The following is a 20,145-nucleotide window of genomic DNA, read 5'->3' as shown; positions in this document are numbered from 1 at the left end:
TGAGTTGTGTTCTGGCATGGCCATGCTGCGGTGTTCAGAACCATGGTCAGTGGTAGGTGGTCTGAGTTGTGTTCTGGCGTGGCCATGCTGCGGTGTTCAGAACCATGGTCAGAGGTAGGTGGTCTGAGTTGTGTTCTGGTGTGGACATGCTGCTGTGTTCAGGACCACGGTCAGTGGTAGGTGGTCTGAGTTGTGTTCTGGCCTCTCCATTCTGCTGTGTTCAGGACCATGGTCGGTGGTAGGTGGTCTGAGTTGTGTGCTGGCCCATCCATGCTGCTGTGTTCAGGACCATGGGCAGAGGTAGGTGGTCTGAGGTGTGTTCTGGCGTGGCCATGCTGCTGTGTTCAGAACCATGGTCAGAGGTAGGTGGTCTGAGTTGTGTTCTGGTGTGGACATGCTGCTGTGTTCAGGACCACGGTCAGTGGTAGGTGGTCTGAGTTGTATTTTGGCCTCTCCATTCTGCTGTGTTCAGGACCATGGTCAGTGCTAGGTGGTCTGAGTTTTGTTCTGGCCCCGGTCATGCTGCTGTGTTCAAGACCATGGTTAGTGTTAGGTGGTCTGAGTTGTGTTCTGGCGTGGCCATGCAGCTGTGTTCAGGCCCATGGTTAGTGGTAGGTGGTCTGAGTTTTGTTCTGGTCCCAGCCTTGCTGCTGTGTTCAGGACCATGGTCAGTGGTAGGTGGTCTGAGTTGCGTTCTGGCGTGGCCATGCTGCGGTGTTCAGAACCATGGTCAGTGGTAGGTGGTCTGAGTTGTGTTCTGGCGTGGCCATGCTGCGGTGTTCAGAACCATGGTCAGAGGTAGGTGGTCTGAGTTGTGTTCTGGTGTGGACATGCTGCTGTGTTCAGGACCACGGTCAGTGGTAGGTGGTCTGAGTTGTGTTCTGGCCTCTCCATTCTGCTGTGTTCAGGACCATGGTCAGTGGTAGGTGGTCTGAGTTGTGTGCTGGCCCATCCATGCTGCTGTGTTCAGGACCATGGGCAGAGGTAGGTGGTCTGAGGTGTGTTCTGGCGTGGCCATGCTGCTGTGTTCAGAACCATGGTCAGAGGTAGGTGGTCTGAGTTGTGTTCTGGTGTGGACATGCTGCTGTGTTCAGGACCACGGTCAGTGGTAGGTGGTCTGAGTTGTGTTTTGGCCTCTCCATTCTGCTGTTTTCAGGACCATGGTCAGTGGTAGGTGGTCTGAGTTTTGTTCTGGCCCCGGTCATGCTGCTGTGTTCAGGACCATGGTCAGAGGTAGGTGGTCTGAGTTGTGTTCTGGCTTGGCCATTCTGCTGTGTTCAGGACCATGGTCAGTGGTAGGTGGTCTGAGTTTTGTTCTGGCCCCGGTCATGCTGTTGTGTTCAGGACCATGGTTAGTGTTAGGTGGTCTGAGTTGTGTTCTGCTGTGGACATGCTGCTGTGTTCAGGACCACGGTCAGTGGTAGGTGGTCTGAGTTGTGTTTTGGCCTCTCCATTCTGCTGTTTTCAGGACCATGGTCAGTGGTAGGTGGTCTGAGTTTTGTTCTGGCCCCGGTCATGCTGCTGTGTTCAGGACCATGGTCAGAGGTAGGTGGTCTGAGTTGTGTTCTGGCGTGGCCATTCTGCTGTGTTCAGGACCATGGTCAGTGGTAGGTGGTCTGAGTTTTGTTCTGGCCCCGGTCATGCTGTTGTGTTCAGGACCATGGTTAGTGTTAGGTGGTCTGAGTTGTGTTCTGGCGTGGCCATGCAGCTGTGTTCAGGCCCATGATTAGTGGTAGGTGGTCTGAGTTTTGTTCTGGCCCCAGCCATGCTGCTGTGTTCAGGACCATGGTCAGTGGTAGGTGGTCTGAGTTGTGTTCTGGCGTGGCCATGCTGCGGTGTTCAGGACCGTGGTTAGTGGTAGGTGGACTGACTTGTGTTCTGTGGCCATCCATGCTGCTGTGGTCAGGACCATGGTCAGTGGTAGGTGGTCTGAGTTGTGTTCTGTGCCCATTCATGCTGCTGTGCTCAGGACCATAGTCAGTGGTAGGTGGTCTGAGTTGTGTTCTGGCCCCAGCCGTGCTGCTGTGTTCAGGACCATGGTCAGTGGTAGGTGGTCCGAGTTGTGTTCTGTGACCATTCATGCTGCTGTGTATGGGTCTTTGGTCAATGAAGGGGGTAGGTGGCCTGTTCTGTGTGGTGCGCTGGACTCAGCCATGCTGCTGTGTTCAGATTAGTGGTCAGTGAAGGGGGTAGGTGGCTGACCTGTGTGCTGGCCTCAGCCATGCTGCTGTGTTCAGGACCATGGTCAGTAGGAGGTGGTCAGACCTGTGTGCTGGCCCCAGCCATGCTGTTGTGTTCAGATTCATGGTCAATGAAGGGGGTAGGTGGCTGACCTGTGTGCTGGCCTCAGCCATGCTGCTGTGTTCAGGACCATGGTCAGTAGGAGGTGGTCAGACCTGTGTGCTGGCCCCAGCCATGCTGTTGTGTTCAGATTCATGGTCAGTGAAGGGGGTAGGTGGCTGACCTGTGTGCTGGCCCCAGCCATGCTGCTGTGTTCAGGACCATGGGCAGTGGGTCTGTTGTACACCGGACCAGTGGCTGAACTGTTTCCAGTCACTGCCGCCTCTAATGGTGCCTCCTAACAAGTAACTCGACATTCGTGAGGCGGAAGGGACCGGAACCTGCACTGGAGTGGAAATGGGTGTGAAAGACATCCCACTGATCTGGACCCTTGAGACCTTTGCACAGTTTTAAACTTTTAGTATGTTTTCATTGCCTTGGCATAGAACCCCTTCCCTCCCTCCTCCCGGGTGAGAATCCCGCTTCTGTCCATTCTTTGCCCCCCCTTTACTTTCACCACTTCTCCAAGTCTGCCTTGTAATGTTCCACAGCGTTCTTACATCGTTACGATTTGCAGAGCACGTACTGTACTTGGGGGTGAAAGTGCTTTATGATGGGTTGAAAAGCAGCACCAAAGAACCCTCACACAGGAGAGAGGGGTGACCCCCCCCCTTGTGAAGAGAGTGTGGTCTGTTCCATTACACACTCACACCATGGTCTGGTACCAATGTGTATGAGTGACATTAGTTTGGGTAAAGGGTTTGTTTGGCTGAGAATGGCAACTAATGCAGCACCGAGTGTCCAGCATCACCCCGGGAGGACACAGCTCAATCATCATCACCCGAGGAGGACACAACTCAATCATCATCACCCGAGGAGGACACAACTCGATCATCATCACCCCAGGAGGAAACAACTTGATCATCATCACTTCAGAAGGACACAGCTCGATCATCATCACCCCAGGAGGACACAACTCAATCATCATCACACCAGGAGGACACAACTCGATCATCATCACCCGAGGAGGACACAACTCGATCATCATCACCCCAGGAGGAAACAACTTGATCATCACCACCCCAGGAGGATACAACTCGATCATCACCCCAGGAGGACACAGCTCGATCATCATCACCCCAGGAGGACACACCTCGATCATCATCACCCCAAGAGAACACAGCTTGATCATCACCCCAAGAGGACACAGCTTGATTATCACCCCAAGAGGACACAGCTCGATCATCATCACCCCAGGAGGACACAGCTCAATCATCATGACCCCAGGAGGACACAGCTCGATCATCATCACCCCAAGAGGACACAGCTCAATCATCATCACATCAGGAGGACAAAACTCGATCATCATCACCTCAGAAGGACACAGCTCGATCATCATCACCCCAGGAGGACACAGCTCGATCATCATCACACCAGTAGGACACACCTTTATCATCATCATTGTAGGAGAACGCAATCCGATCGTCATCACCGCAGGAGGACACAACCCAATCAACATCACCCCGGGAGGACACAACCCGATCATCATCACCCCGGGAGGACATAGCTCGATCAACATCACCCCAGGAGGGCACAACTCGATCAACATCACCCGAGGAGGACGCAGCCCGATCATCATCAACCGGGAGGACACAGCCCGATCATCATCAGCCCGGGAGAACACAGCGCAATCATCATCAACTCGGGAGGACACAACTCGATCATCATCACCCAAGGAGGACACAGCTCAGTCATCATCACCCCAAGAGGACACGGCTCTATCAGCATCACCCCAGGATGACACGACTCGATCATCATCACCCCAGGAGGACATAGCTCGATCATCATCACCCCAGGAGGACATAGCTCGATCATCATCACCCCAGGAAGACACAGCTTAATCATCATCACCCCAGGAGGACACAACTCAATCATCATCCCTCTAGGAGGAAACAACTCAATCATCGTCACCCCAGGAGGACACAGATCAATTGTCATCACCCCAGGAGGACACAGATCGATCGTCATCACCCCAGGAGGACACAAATCAATCATCATCACCCCAGGAGGACACAGCTCGATCATCATCACCCCAGGAGGACACAGCTCTATCAGCTCGATCATCATCACCCCAGGAGGACACAACTCGATCATCATCACCCCAGGAGGACACAGCTTGATCATCATGACCCCAGGAGGACACAGCTCGATCATCATCACCCCAAGAGGACACAGCTCAATCATCATCACATCAGAAGGACAAAACTCGATCATCATCACCTCAGAAAGACACAGTTCAATCATCATGACCCCAGGAGGACACAGCTCGATCATCATCACCCCAAGAGGACACAGCTCAATCATCATCACATCAGGAGGACAAAACTCGATCATCATCACCTCAGAAGGACACAGCTCGATCATCATCACCCCAGGAGGACACAGCTCGATCATCATCATCCCAGGAGGACACAGCTCGATCATCATCATCACCTCAGGAGGACATACCTCGATCAGCATCACCCCAGGAGGACACAACTCGATCATCATCACACCAGGAGAACACAGCTCGATAATCATCATCCCAGGAGGACACAACTCGATTTGCATCATCCTGGGAGGACACACCTCAATCATCATCACCCCAGGAGGGCAGCGCTCGATCATCATTACCCTAGGAGGACACAGCTCGATCACCATCACCCCAGGAGGACACAACCTGATCATCATCACACGGCAGGACACAACCTGATCATCATCACCCCGGGAGGACTCAAGTCGATCAACGTCACCCAGGAGGACACAACTTGACCATCTTTGTACTCTTGCTGCAGGTCTTGGGAGAAGCATGAGACAGTTCGGACACAAAGTTCCACTTGGCGCAGCCCTGGTTCTGGAGTGTGCAGAGTTGTCTGTGTGTTTCGGGCAGTGTTATACGTGCCTGTGTAAAACCAGCTTCCCCTCCAGGAGAAAACCAGTGGCTAGTTTGGTTTCTGAGACAATGGTGAGCCTGTGATTTGAGTTGTATCAAGAGATGAGGACGTGCCTTAAGGAACCAGTTAAATAGTCATCTTGGGCCTGATTCACAAAAGTAAATTTATGCATGTAGATTTACTCATGTGTAATCTACTCCTGCACCCAGGTGTAACTCTACAATTTTTTACTGTTCACCATCTCCGAGTGTAGATTTACACCTAAGTATGGACTTACATGTCATCACCCCATGGTGGAACCTCATACAACCGGATTTACTTAGCTAAAGTTACTATAAGATACTTTTCACAAGTAGGTTGAGATCACCACCACATCAGAGATTTCCCTATGGCAAAGTATAGGGAAAATATGAAGGTTAATTAATTCTTAAAGAATTTAAAGATATTTCAATATAAAACATCAATGCAAAATAAATTAAAGCATTTATTATAAATCTAGACCGATCACAATAAAATATTACCACAAATTAACTCATTATATTAATGTATATTACATAAACTTTTTCTGCTCAGTCACAGCACCGACAGGAGACCATGTCTGGACGCGGTAAAGGAGGTGGAGAGGTGTGGCTCACTAGTTAGAGGCAGCAGACCCGTAAGCAGAGAATCGGCCAGGGACCAGGGTTCAATTCCTGACGCGGCAGGGTCGTGGACCAGGGTCAAAACGGACTTGATAATTCTTGCCTCGGTACCTACTCTAACCAGGAACACACTCGGCAACTCTGGGCATTAAGCTTGCCTCATCTCTACAACGGCCCCCCACAGACGCCGGGGATGCCTGGTTTTACCTTGGAGATACCCAGAAAGGGACCATCTCACAGGGATAGCCAGGACGGGTTCCCCAGCGGTCTATAGCGCCGGGACACCCCGTTGCTGGGGTAGCTGTGCGCTTTACAAGTCTACAACATTTACATTTACATAAATAGTTAAAATATGCTTATTTAATTTATAAATATACTTAAAAATAAAAAAACTTAAAATGACACCCGTAGAAATATTTTTTCGATTAATGTGTATAACGTTTTCTTAAACGTTATGTGTAGAGAATTAATCTTAATATTTTTAAATTATTTAACAAAAGTCTAATGTAATTTTTACTTTAAAGAATGTTTATTATTTTTATATAATTATTTAATAATTCTATTTAGAATTTTAAGCTGAAATGATGAATGGTATTTGACAAGTCCAAAGCTGTATACTGTGCCTGGAGTGGTAAAAGGCGTTTGTAATTTTTCAGTTCGCCGTGGATAGGACTATCTAATCCTACGCTTAACGATTTTGCTGAAAAAATAGCAAGAGACTTTGTCACTTTCTAGCTCAGCTTGGATGGCACTGTCCTAATTCTATGCTTAAAAGCTATGCTAAAAAAACATACATTTGAGGTGATCAGTTTTGGGGTGTTGCAGAGTGCTCTGTATAAGAGTGTTGCTCTCCACCAGCAGAAATCTAGTAACTACCCAGAGCTCTCAACTTCTCTGTTAGTGCACAAAGTGTATATTTATTGGCAGCAAACATGCCCGACGCGTTTCAGCCTTATGGCCTGATCGCGGCTAATTACAGACATGAAAACATCACACTATATTGAAAAAGAGACGTAATTGACAGTGAGGACAGCGATTTGTTATTTTCTGTGTGGCTATGTTTTAACAGGTTTATTTTTAATTATACAGGTGGAGATATTGAACTCACATGAAGTTTTCTGAAGGTAATCTTTTTTTTGGCCTCTTTGGTACTTGTAAATTGAATTAGAGAGTCGTTTGCGCTAATTGTGCCCATCGGGGCGTTTTATAAGGTGTGAATTAAGTTTTTATGTATTGTTGATAGTGGTAATTTGGCTTTGGCATCCAGCATCAGTGTGCACCCCCTTTCTTTGCAGTATTATATCGTCCTATTGATGCACAGTAGGGTGTAGTTTTCTGGGTTGCCTAATGACGTTACCTGCATAGTTTCTGCTGCCATGACCTCTGATGCATGTTGCCACTTTTGCTGTTCACATACATGTCCTTGATTCACACGTCCTTCGCGTTACATTCAATATCTGTCGAGACCTAGATGTATTTACCTGTGTGAGTGTCTGGTATCATGATCCCACTTATGTCACACTCTCTTCTCAACTCTTTGGTCTCTTTTTTATGGATACTTGGCCACTTTCCATTATAGCCCCAGGAGCCTGACAGTGGGATGCGACACCGCGATTGATTGTAACCTCTTCCAAGATGGCGGTGGCAATTTGTTTTATGTTCTTTGGGTTATTGTTTGTTTGTCTGTGTTCATTTTAAAAACTTGCAACTTGTGCTTTGTGCATATTTTACTCACCTGCCGCCCCCCTGATCACTCCCACGCAGCGGACCTAGCGCTGACGGAGGGAAATTGACGACGCCTTCGGCGAGCACTGAGGCCACGCCCACTCCTCAGGCCACGCCCCTCCTCTCTACTTAAAATGTGTCAACACAGGAAGCGCAGCGGACGGGCGCAGCGGGCGCGCCAAAGGCAAGCCCGTCTGGGCCCGTCCGGGCCCAGCCGGCCCCAGGCCCAGCCACTCTGCCCATCTTAGCCAGGAACCACCGGACCTACTCCCGTGAGGAGCTTCTAGCCTTAAATACCCAAAAACATCCCTCCTGCACGCGCATCCTGAAGGGTGATAACCAATTCACAAGATGCACTACCTGTAACCCCGCAGATCAAGACCCGGCACACAATGGCCTGCACCTAGGCCTACTCAACTGCAGGTCGCTTGTGAAGCACTCGCACGAAATTAACCTTTTAATCACAAACCAAGCCTTAGACATCTTGTTCCTCACGGAAACCTGGCTCACCCCTAGCAGTGGCCCCGATATCGTCCTCGCACTCCCCCCCGGGTACCTTATGTGCTCGCTGAATAGACCAGAGGGTAGAGGAGGTGGATTAGCAATAATCCTCAAGGACGACTTTACCTGCAGAATATCTGACGGCAACATCAAGGGACACGAAAGCTGTCACTTCGCTATTCAAATTTCCCCAGTTACCTCGCTGTCTGGAACGCTGGTATATCGCCCCCCGGGCAATCTAGCAGACTTTCCGAACAAAATCATCGAGCAGACCTCCATTAAATGTACGTCTTCCACCAACTATCTACTACTGGGAGACTTCAATGTACACTTCTTGGACCCGGTCGACAAGCAGGCCTGTGAACTGCTACAGGACATCACCTCCATCGGCCTTGACCTAAAAAACCCACAGGCCACTCATGAAAGAGCGGTACAAAAGGGGGTGGTCCCTTGCTCACTTTGCCACTGGATTCAAGCAAGCCTGGCTGAAGACGGCTGAAATGCCAGAAACCGGTCCTAGGAAGCTTGTTTCCGGTCCAGGGAAGGCATGGCTTGGCAGTTCGGGCTGGACTGTTCCCATGAGGCACAGGGTCAGACTGATTTGCATATGGCCATGTCTGAACTGGGGTGGCAGAGTGGGCTAAAGAACGGTGATGGATCAAACCCGGATCTGTTGACTGGGTGTGAGTGTTTGATTGGTTCTGATGCTCCGTCCATCACCACCCCCTTTTGTACCGCTTTTGTTCGCCATAAGTTGGCAGGGTATGCTCAGACGTGAGTCCCTTGCTCACTTTGCCACTGGATTCAAGCAAGCCTGGCTGAAGACGGCTGAAATGCCAGAAACCGGTCCTAGGAAGCTTGTTTCCGGTCCAGGGAAGGCATGGCTTGGCAGTTCGGGCTGGACTGTTCCCATGAGGCACAGGGTCAGACTGATTTGCATATGGCCATGTCTGAACTGGGGTGGCAGAGTGGGCTAAAGAACGGTGATGGATCAAACCCGGATCTGTTGACTGGGTGTGAGTGTTTGATTGGTTCTGATGCTCCGTCCATCACCACCCCCTTTTGTACCGCTTTTGTTCGCCATAAGTTGGCAGGGTATGCTCAGACGTGAGTCCCTTGCTCACTTTGCCACTGGATTCAAGCAAGCCTGGCTGAAGACGGCTGAAATGCCAGAAACCGGTCCTAGGAAGCTTGTTTCCGGTCCAGGGAAGGCATGGCTTGGCAGTTCGGGCTGGACTGTTCCCATGAGGCACAGGGTCAGACTGATTTGCATATGGCCATGTCTGAACTGGGGTGGCAGAGTGGGCTAAAGAACGGTGATGGATCAAACCCGGATCTGTTGACTGGGTGTGAGTGTTTGATTGGTTCTGATGCTCCGTCCATCACCACCCCCTTTTGTACCGCTTTTGTTCGCCATAAGTTGGCAGGGTATGCTCAGACGTGAGTCCCTTGCTCACTTTGCCACTGGATTCAAGCAAGCCTGGCTGAAGACGGCTGAAATGCCAGAAACCGGTCCTAGGAAGCTTGTTTCCGGTCCAGGGAAGGCATGGCTTGGCAGTTCGGGCTGGACTGTTCCCATGAGGCACAGGGTCAGACTGATTTGCATATGGCCATGTCTGAACTGGGGTGGCAGAGTGGGCTAAAGAACGGTGATGGATCAAACCCGGATCTGTTGACTGGGTGTGAGTGTTTGATTGGTTCTGATGCTCCGTCCATCACCACCCCCTTTTGTACCGCTTTTGTTCGCCATAAGTTGGCAGGGTATGCTCAGACGTGAGTCCCTTGCTCACTTTGCCACTGGATTCAAGCAAGCCTGGCTGAAGACGGCTGAAATGCCAGAAACCGGTCCTAGGAAGCTTGTTTCCGGTCCAGGGAAGGCATGGCTTGGCAGTTCGGGCTGGACTGTTCCCATGAGGCACAGGGTCAGACTGATTTGCATATGGCCATGTCTGAACTGGGGTGGCAGAGTGGGCTAAAGAACGGTGATGGATCAAACCCGGATCTGTTGACTGGGTGTGAGTGTTTGATTGGTTCTGATGCTCCGTCCATCACCACCCCCTTTTGTACCGCTTTTGTTCGCCATAAGTTGGCAGGGTATGCTCAGACGTGAGTCCCTTGCTCACTTTGCCACTGGATTCAAGCAAGCCTGGCTGAAGACGGCTGAAATGCCAGAAACCGGTCCTAGGAAGCTTGTTTCCGGTCCAGGGAAGGCATGGCTTGGCAGTTCGGGCTGGACTGTTCCCATGAGGCACAGGGTCAGACTGATTTGCATATGGCCATGTCTGAACTGGGGTGGCAGAGTGGGCTAAAGAACGGTGATGGATCAAACCCGGATCTGTTGACTGGGTGTGAGTGTTTGATTGGTTCTGATGCTCCGTCCATCACCACCCCCTTTTGTACCGCTTTTGTTCGCCATAAGTTGGCAGGGTATGCTCAGACGTGAGTCCCTTGCTCACTTTGCCACTGGATTCAAGCAAGCCTGGCTGAAGACGGCTGAAATGCCAGAAACCGGTCCTAGGAAGCTTGTTTCCGGTCCAGGGAAGGCATGGCTTGGCAGTTCGGGCTGGACTGTTCCCATGAGGCACAGGGTCAGACTGATTTGCATATGGCCATGTCTGAACTGGGGTGGCAGAGTGGGCTAAAGAACGGTGATGGATCAAACCCGGATCTGTTGACTGGGTGTGAGTGTTTGATTGGTTCTGATGCTCCGTCCATCACCACCCCCTTTTGTACCACTCATGAAAGAGGGCAACTGCTCGATCCCATCTTCTCAAACATCCCAGACCTGAAAACCCTTGATCACATCCCCCTCCCCTGGACTGACCACTTCCTGGTCCCCTTCGTATGGGACATCAACATTCTGCCCCCTCAACCTTCCAAAACCAGAACTCATACCAGACGATGGCAGAAATTGGAACCAGACGTATGGGCAGCCAAACTAAGGGAACACGTTCCCTACCCCTCTCAAGACACCATAGCACCGGACAAGGAATTTAACACCTGGGTCACCCAATCGCTTGACGCAACCCTGCCTAAAATCAACTCTCTGAAACACACCAAGAGAGTTAACCCTTCACCCTGGTATACCCCTGAACCCAACCTTTTGCGTAAGGTTTGCAAAAGGAATGAACGCCTCTGGAGGAAGGAAAAAACAGAGGAGAAAAAAGAAACATTTCGTACCTCCGTAAAATCTTACAAAAAGGAGCTACGCAACACCAAAATCGGTTTCTACGAAAGCAGAATCATAAATGCTGCCTGCTCGGCCCACGAAACCTACTCCGTTCTTAAAGAACTCCTCCACGCCCCTGATCCCCCACTCAAACCTCTCGATCCTAAAGAAGCAGAAAGCAAATGCTCCAATCTCGCCACCTTCTTTGACGAGAAGATCCAAAAAATTCTCCTGGCTATACCCCCCCCTGAACCGGCTCACACGGATCGGGATCTTACCATCTCTACCACTAACCCCCCCCATCCGTCTGACATCCCTCGACCCTCCCTGGATGTCTTTGGCCCAGTGACAACGGAAGAGGTAGGGGCAACTTTGGCCTCAATTAAAAGTGGTTCCCCCCTCGACCCCGCACCCCTCCGCTCCCTGAAAAAAGTGTCTAGCACCATCATCCCCCCCCCTCACGGCTCTGATTAACTCCTCCCTTTCGGAGGGCACAGTTCCCCCTAGCTGGAAAGCGGCAGCAGTTAAAGGTCTACTAAAAAAACCCTCTCTAGACCCTCAGGACCTCTCCAATTACAGGCCCATCTCCCTTCTCCCAGGAAACAGTAAGATCGCTGAGAAGTTAGTGAACAAACAACTGTCACTTTTCCTGGAGAGCAATAACCTATTAGGGGTCTCCCAGACAGGGTTCCGTCCAGGTCAGGGCACTGACATCGCCCTCCTGGCAGCAGTGGACAAGGCCAGAAGCATTTTGGACACGGGAGGATCAGTGGCAGTGATCCTCCTGGACCTCAGTGCGGCCTTCGACACTGTAGACCATCCCACCCTAATCCAACGACTGGGAGAAATTGGATTAAGGGGTATGGCCCTGAAGTGGCTAAAATCTTTCTTATCAGGCCGTTCCTTCCAGGTTTGGGAGAACGACAGCCACTCACCTATCATCCCCCTCCGCTGTGGAGTGCCGCAGGGCTCATCTTTGAGCCCTACGTTATTCAACGTGTACATGGCCCCACTGGAGAAGAGAGTTAGTTCGTTCGGCGTTTCAATTATCAACTACGCCGACGACACCCAGTTGGTGGTAACTCTCTCACATCCCCATCACGCCCCCTCTGATCTCCACAGCTGCCTCTCCGAAGTCCACCGATGGATGAATCTCTCATCGTTAAAGCTGAACGGGTCAAAGACCGAGATACTCATGCTGGGTCATAAGGGGCCTTCCCTGCCACCTCACCTCTGGCCCAATTGCTTGGGTGACCCTCCCGTTCCCAAGGACGAGGTCAAAAGCCTAGGCGTGTGGATCGAGAAGGACCTGAGCTTCAAAACCCAGGCAAAAAAGACGGCAGGGACATGCTTCAGTCTCCTCAGAGCCTGTAGGAAGATCTTCCCCCTGCTCCCCGCTAACGCAAGGAAGCTCCTCATTCAGGGCCTCATCCTGGCGAGATTGGACTACTGCAACGCCATCTATCTGGGAGCTCCTGAAGCCACCCTTAACACGTTGCAGAAAGTCCAAAACGCCGCTGCCCGCCTACTTACGGGCACACCGGCTAGATCCTCTGCCAAGCCAGCTCTCAAATCTCTACACTGGCTTCCAGTCAGAGAAAGGGTCGCCTTCAAAGCCCTCTGTCTGGCCCACAAAACCCTCAACAATAACGGCCCCCCCCTTCTCAAGGAACTCTTAATCCCCTACAAGGTGGAAAGGGACCTCCGGTCCAGCGGAGAAAATTTCATCTCAGTCCCCAGAGTCAAAAAAGCCAAGACCGGTGGCCGTCGTTTCTCGGTCCACACGGCCAAATACTGGAATCACCTCCCACGAAGACTGAGGACAGAATCGAATCACCTCCAGTTCAGGAGATCATTAAAGACTCTCCTCTTCCCTCAAACATAATTCTTTAGACGGCTGAAACCCCTGGAGATGCAGGTTAGCGCTGGGATGCTCATTGGGTTACTACGCGCTTTACAAAACCTTTAAATAAATAATAAATAAATAATTTTGTGACATTCTTTTGGTGTCTAGTTTTTCTGTTAATTATTGTGTCCAATTTGTATATTGCTAATATGGATTTTTATTATTCCTTCATCTTTACTTCACCAGTTCTTTTTTTCTCCATTTTGCAGCATATCAAAGATGGCGCCTGTTGCCGACATGCTTGGAACTATAGATACAGGAAGTTCATGTACACCAGGGGCACCGTATAAAGTCAACTATGTGCGGTAGAAACTTAGGGGGGGATTATGATGGTGGATGGACATCGTCACAGGGCTTAGGGCCAGCTATATGGCGGCGGTCCCACAAGTGAAATTACAATGCGACCGCCACTGTGGCGGTCGCATTGTGCATATTTACCATTGCGGCGGAGGCTGCAGGCTGCAGCACCCAACGCAGTGGTAAAAATGCACATTTTGCATTTCCCTGCACAACGTGGCAGGCACCACGTGGTGCCTGTCACATGGTGCAGGGAATTGTGCCCCCCAAGTACAAAAATCCCATGCCCCTGATTAAGGGGGGCCCGCTACAGGCCCTCAAAGTACATGCCCACCAGCCTGTGAATGGCGGTTGAACCGCCATACACAGGTGGCGGGGATGAAGCATACTAATCTGGTGGACGGTGCCTGCTGGGCACCGCCACCATTCTAGGTATGCTGACTGCTCCGCCAGGCCATCAGTACGTTGGCCTGTGGCAGGACCATGGCGACCGGTCTTTGCGACCGCCATGGAAATAGGAGTATTCCTCCCCCATCGTAATTTGGCAGGGGGGGAATTGCTGTCAGATGGCAGAGGGCCTGCCACTGCACGGCTTGCGGTGGCGAGCCTTCTGCCATTGTAATAACCCCCTAAACTATTTGGACTTTTGAGACCTTTAAAAAAAAATGTACGTCGACATCAATCTGACTTTAATAAATATGCTTTCACTTTGTCAGAAGGAGCAATAGCTGGTTTCGAGGAGCCCTTTTATTGTTTTTGCTGTATTATATAGCGCCAACTCGACCCAAAGGTCTCAAAGTGCTTTACATGAGCACCAGTCACATTACACAGGACACATTCCCTTTTAGGAACGGGTAGATTAAGTGATTTGCCCAGAATCAGAGGATGTCTGAGCCCACACCGGGACTCGAATCTGTTCCCCAGCTTCAAAGTCGGCCAGCCTAGCCATTGAGCTACACCCTCTTCCCTTTCTCCAGCCTTCTCTTCAAGGCACCCCAGGGGCACCGTTTTGGACACCCTTGCTAAGTTATTTCCTCACTCCGGACTGCTCCAGAGCTGATCATCTCATTGGAAACCCACAGTAGAGGCCCTTTGTTCCTATTGGTGGTGTAACGAAGGTCAACAAACTACAACCTAAACGTGGGGTCATAGCTTTGTAACATGTGGAGTCAGACGGATAAAACTACCACCACTCTGGTCTTTACTGTTCTATTGTGTTTATCAAAGAGTTGTTCCTTTCCGAGGACTATCCCCCTTTGGACATCCTCATGTATTACGTGTAATAATTAAGTTGCACTGTGTCTGACTCCACTTTCTCCGCCTCGCTCCCCTTCCCACCTTTTCCTTTGCCCTGCTTTAGTCTTTTCCCTTCTCTTCTCTCCATTTCCTTCCCCTTCCTTTCCCATATCATGCATTTCTTCTCTCATGCTGTCTGCTACGTGCTTTCTGTATCATTCTCTTCCCCGCGACCACCTCTCATCCCCTCCTTCTCCTTTTATATCACTTTTTTCTCTCTCCTCCTTTCAACCTCAGCTTCTTTATCTCTTTCTCTGTCTCTCCCTCTCTTTTCTCCCCTTCCTCTCCTTCTTCACTTATTTTTGTATCTGTTGTTTCTCTTGCTCATCCTTCCTTTGTCTGTTCTTTTCTGTCCGCTTCCCTCTTCTCAATTCATTCTTTCTGCATCACTTCCTTTTCTCACCTTTCCTCTCCATATCACTTATGTTGTTACTTCATCTCTTTTGTCTCCACTCATTTTCCTTCTCCTTAATTTCGCCTCTCCTTCTTTTCACCTAACTTCTTTCCCCCTTGATTCCTTACTCTCTTTCTCTCGACACCACATGGTCTATACCAGTGCTTCCTCTTTCTTCTTCTTCCCTCTCCCTTCCATTCTGTATCAGTTTCTTTTGCTTCCTACTTCTTGTCAGCCCCTTCCTTTCACTCTCTCCTCTTTTCACACTCCTCTCCTTTCCCTTACTACTTCCGCCCGCCTTGGCTCCTTTCCCTTTCCTGTATTTTTTTGCTCATCCCTTTAATTTTTGTCTTCCCTCCGTTCCCGCTCTATTTTTTTCATTCATGTCCTCCTTTCCCTCGCCAATCCTTCCCCTTTGCATCTCTTCATGTTATTATTATTATTATCCCCTCATCTTCTTTTATATATCCTTCTCTTCTTTCTTTCGCTCTGTCCCCTTACTCTCCTCCTCTCCCTTATCCTCTCCTCTGCTTCATTTCCTATTCTATTCTTTCTCACCTCATTTCACTGTCCTCCTCCTTTCCCTCTTGCCTCCTTCCCCTCTCCTCCTCCTTCCCCTCTTCCCTCCTTTCCCTCTCCCCACCTTTTCCACTTCCTGCTCCCTATCCCCCCTCCATTCACCATCCTCTCCTCTCCTTTCTGTATCACTCCCTTTCACTCTCCCTTCTTTTCCGTGTCACTTGTTTTCTCTCACCCCTCCTTTTTATCTCCACTCCTTGAGAAGAAGAAGAATTATTTAATTTGTTGACAAATATCAAATATAAATCTTTATTTTGTTTAAAACATGTTTTTAAGAGTTGGGGGTCCTTTTGGGATTTGGATGGGTGGTGTTAATTTTAAAGTGTATGCTTATTATTTTAGATTTATTTTATATCTTAAAATATAAGGGGTTTGGCATTGATAAGTTTTTCTTTGCATGGTTTAAAAAAGTAAAAACGTTTACGATTATTTTTCAGATTGGGGTGTATTGGTAGGTAAAGTGAATGGTGTTGGAATAAAAATATATTATAGCTAAATTGGTAATTTACCAGTAAATTATGGTCATTTTAAATTATTTTTTATTTAAATAGTTTTTGGGAAATTATACAAGTTTTGTACTATATGATTATTTTCTTTAAAAAATAATTTATCAAATTGGGGTATATTGGTGGAAGGGGTTTTCTAAAAGAAATGATTGAAATATAATTTTTTTTAAATTGAATATGTAAAAGTATAAATTATAACCGTATTTGATTTTATTTTTATTTTCGTAGGAGTCTTTTGTTTATTGTTTTTTTTTCTTTTGTTGGTTGAAGATTTTTTCATGTAAAAAACTTTCTTAGCAAATCTAATATTTTTTACGTTTTTTAATTTATTTACTTTTAATTTGCTTAAATAACTTGTTAACATTTTATAATTTAAATTTTTATTTGCTCTACATTTTTTAAAGTGTATTCATTTTTTTAAAATTAGGACTTCTATTATTTGGTTGTATAGAATCTGAGCCCTCCATTGTACGATCTTCCTCAATGTTTGCTAGACTGGAGTTAGAGTAGGTAATACCCCCCACCCACGCCCAATGTATGCACTTTCCCCACTATTTTTTAGATTAGAGTTAAAATAGCAAACTGGACCCCTAGCACTACCTGTTGTGCACTTTTCCCAATGGTTGTTAGACTGAAGTTACAATAGTAAATCCAGTTCACGCCCCGTGTATGCATTTTCCCCAGTGCTTGTTAGATTGGAGTTAGTCTTCCGTTGAATATTAGTGCTGCATGCTCCTCGTGTGTAGTTACTCTTCTGTTGATATTAGTGCTGCATGCTCCTCGTGTGTAGTTACTCTTCCGTTGAATATTAGTGCTGCATGCTCCTCGTGTGTAGTTACTCTTCCGTTGAATATTAGTGCTGCATGCTCCCCGTGTGTAGTTACTCTTCCGTTGGATATTAGTGCTGCATGCTCCTCGTGTGCAGTTACTCTTCCGTTGGATATTAGTGCTGCATGCTCCTCGTGTGTGGTTACTCTTCCGTTGAATATTAGTGCTGCATACTCCTCGTGTGCGGTTACTGTTCCGTTGAATATTAGTGCTCCATGCTCCTCGTGTGTTGTTTCTCTACCGTTGAATATTAGTGCTGCATGCTCCTCGTGTGTAGTTACTCTTCCATTGGATATTAGTGTTGCATGCTCCTCGTGTGTAGTTACTCTTCCGTTGGATATTAGTGCTGCATGCTCCTCGTGTGTAGTTACTCTTCCGTTGAATATTAGTGCTGCATGCTCCTCGTGTGTAGTTACTCTTCCGTTGAATATTAGTGTTGCATGCTCCTCGTGTGTAGTTACTCTTCCGTTGAATGTTCGTGCTGCATGCTCCTCGTGTGTAGTTACTCTTCCGTTGAATATTAGTGCTGCATGCTCCTCGTGTGCGGTTACTGTTCCGTTGAATATTAGTTCTGCAAGCTCCTCGTGTGTAGTTTCTCTTCCGTTGAATATTAGTGCTGCATGCTCCTCGTGTGTAGTTTGTCTTCCGTTGAATATTAGTGCTGCATGCTCCTCGTGTGTAGCTACTCTTCTGTTGAATATTAGTGCTGCATGCTCCTCGTGTGTAGTTTCTCTTCCGTTGGATATTAGTGCTGCATGCTCCTCGTGTGTTGTTTCTCTACCGTTGAATATTAGTGCTGCGTGCTCCTCGTGTGTAGTTACTCTTCCGTTGAATATTAGTGCTGCATGCTCCTCGTGTGTAGTTACTCTTCCGTTGAATATTAGTGCTGCATGCTCCTCGTGTGTAGTTACTCTTCCGTTGGATATTAGTGCTGCATGCTCCTCGTGTGTAGTTACTCTTCCGTTGGATATTAGTGCTGCATGCTCCTCGTGTGTAGTTACTCTTCCGTTGGATATTAGTGCTGCATGCTCCTCGTGTGTAGTTACTCTTCCGTTGGATATTAGTGCTGCATGCTCCTCGTGTGTAGTTACTCTTCCGTTGGATATTAGTGCTGCATGCTCCTCGTGTGTAGTTACTCTTCCGTTGAATATTAGTGCTGCATGCTCCTCGTGTGTAGTTACTTTTCCGTTGGATATTAGTAATGCATGCTCCCGTGTGTAGTTACTCTTCCGTTGGATATTAGTGCTGCATGCTCCTTGTTTGTAGTTACTCTTCCGTTGAATATTAGTGCTGCATGCTCCTCGTGTGTAGTTACTCTTCCGTTGAATATTAGTGCTGCATGCTCCTCGTGTGCGGTTACTGTTCCGTTGAATATTAGTTCTGCATGCTCCTCGTGTGTAGTTACTCCTCCGTTGGATATTAGTGCAGCATGCTCCTCGTGTGTAGTTACTCTTCCGTTGGATATTAGTGCTGCATGCTCCTCGTGTGTAGTTACTCTTCCGTTGGATATTAGTGCTGAATGCTCCTCGTGTGTAGTTACTCCTCCGTTGGATATTAGTGCTGCATGCTCCTCGTGTGTAGTTACTCTTCCGTTGACTATTAGTGCTGCATGCTCCTCGTGTGTTTTTACTCTTCCGTTGGATATTAGTGCTGCATGCTCCCCGTGTGTAGTTACTCTTCCGTTGGATATTAGTGCTGCATGCTCCTCATGTGTAGTTACTCTTCCGTTGAATATTAGTGCTGCATGCTCCTCGTGTGTGGTTACTCTTCCGTTGAATATTAGTGCTGCATGCTCCTCGTGTGTAGTTACTCTTCCGTTGAATATTAGTGCTGCATGCTCCTCGTGTGTAGTTACTCCTCTGTTGGATATTAGTGCTGCATGCTCCTCGTGTGTAGTTACTCTTCCGTTGACTATTAGTGCTGCATGCTCCTCGTGTGTAGTTACTCTTCCGTTGAATATTAGTGCTGCATGCTCCTCGTGTGTAGTTTCTCTTCCGTTGACTATTAGTGCTGCATGCTCCTCGTGTGTAGTTACTCTTCCGTTGGATATTAGTGCTGCATGCTCCTCGTGTGTAGTTACTCTTCCGTTGGATATCAGTGCTGCATGCTCCTCGTGTGTAGTTACTCTTCCGTTGGATATTAGTGCTGCATGCTCCTCGTGTGTAGTTACTCTTCCGTTGGATATTAGTGCTGCATGCTCCTCATGTGTAGTTACTCTTCCGTTGGATATTAGTGCTGCATGCTCCTCGTGTGCAGTTACTCTTCCGTTGGATATTAGTGCTGCATGCTCCTCGTGTGTAGGTACTCCTCCGTTGAATATTAGTGCTGCATGCTCCTCGTGTGCGGTTACTGTTCCGTTGAATATTAGTGTTGCATGCTCCTCGTGTGTAGTTACTCCTCCGTTGGATATTAGTGCTGCATGCTCCTCGTGTGCGGTTACTGTTCCGTTGAATATTAGTGTTGCATGCTCCTCGTGTGTAGTTACTCCTCCGTTGGATATTAGTGCTGCATGCTCCTCATGTGTAGTTACTCTTCCGTTGACTATTAGTGCTGCATGCTCCTCGTGTGTAGTTACTCTTCCGTTGGATATTAGTAATGCATGCTCCCGTGTGTAGTTACTCTTCCGTTGGATATTAGTGCTGCATGCTCCTTGTGTGTAGTTACTCTTCCGTTGAATATTAGTGCTGCATGCTCCTCGTGTGTAGTTACTCTTCTGTTGAATATTAGTGCTGCATGCTCCACGTGTGTGGTTACTCTTCCGTTGAATATTAGTGCTGCATGCTCCTCGTGTGTAGTTACTCTACCGTTGAATATTAGTGCTGCATGCTCCTCGTGTGTAGTTTCTCTTCCGTTGAATATTAGTGCTGCATGCTCCTCGTGTGTAGTTACTCCTCTGTTGGATATTAGTGCTGCATGCTCCTCGTGTGTAGTTACTCTTCCGTTGACTATTAGTGCTGCATGCTCCTCGTGTGTAGTTACTCTTCCGTTGAATATTAGTGCTGCATGCTCCTCGTGTGTAGTTTCTCTTCCGTTGACTATTAGTGCTGCATGCTCCTCGTGTGTAGTTACTCTTCCGTTGGATATTAGTGC

General features: G+C 48.4%; 1 protein-coding gene across 1 annotated transcript in view; it reads right to left on the bottom strand.

Annotated features, from left to right (window-relative positions):
• Window positions 1–20,145, bottom strand: part of FIBCD1 (fibrinogen C domain containing 1) — an 820,840-nt gene that overhangs the window by 158,198 nt on the left and 642,497 nt on the right. The window lies entirely within an intron of this gene.

This window comes from Triturus cristatus, chromosome 1_2 (genome assembly GCF_964204655.1).
Source record: "Triturus cristatus chromosome 1_2, aTriCri1.1, whole genome shotgun sequence".
NCBI classification, from domain to species: domain Eukaryota; kingdom Metazoa; phylum Chordata; class Amphibia; order Caudata; family Salamandridae; genus Triturus; species Triturus cristatus.
The sequence above is the reverse complement of the archived record's forward strand: the minus strand, read 5'-3'. Positions and strand labels throughout refer to the sequence as shown.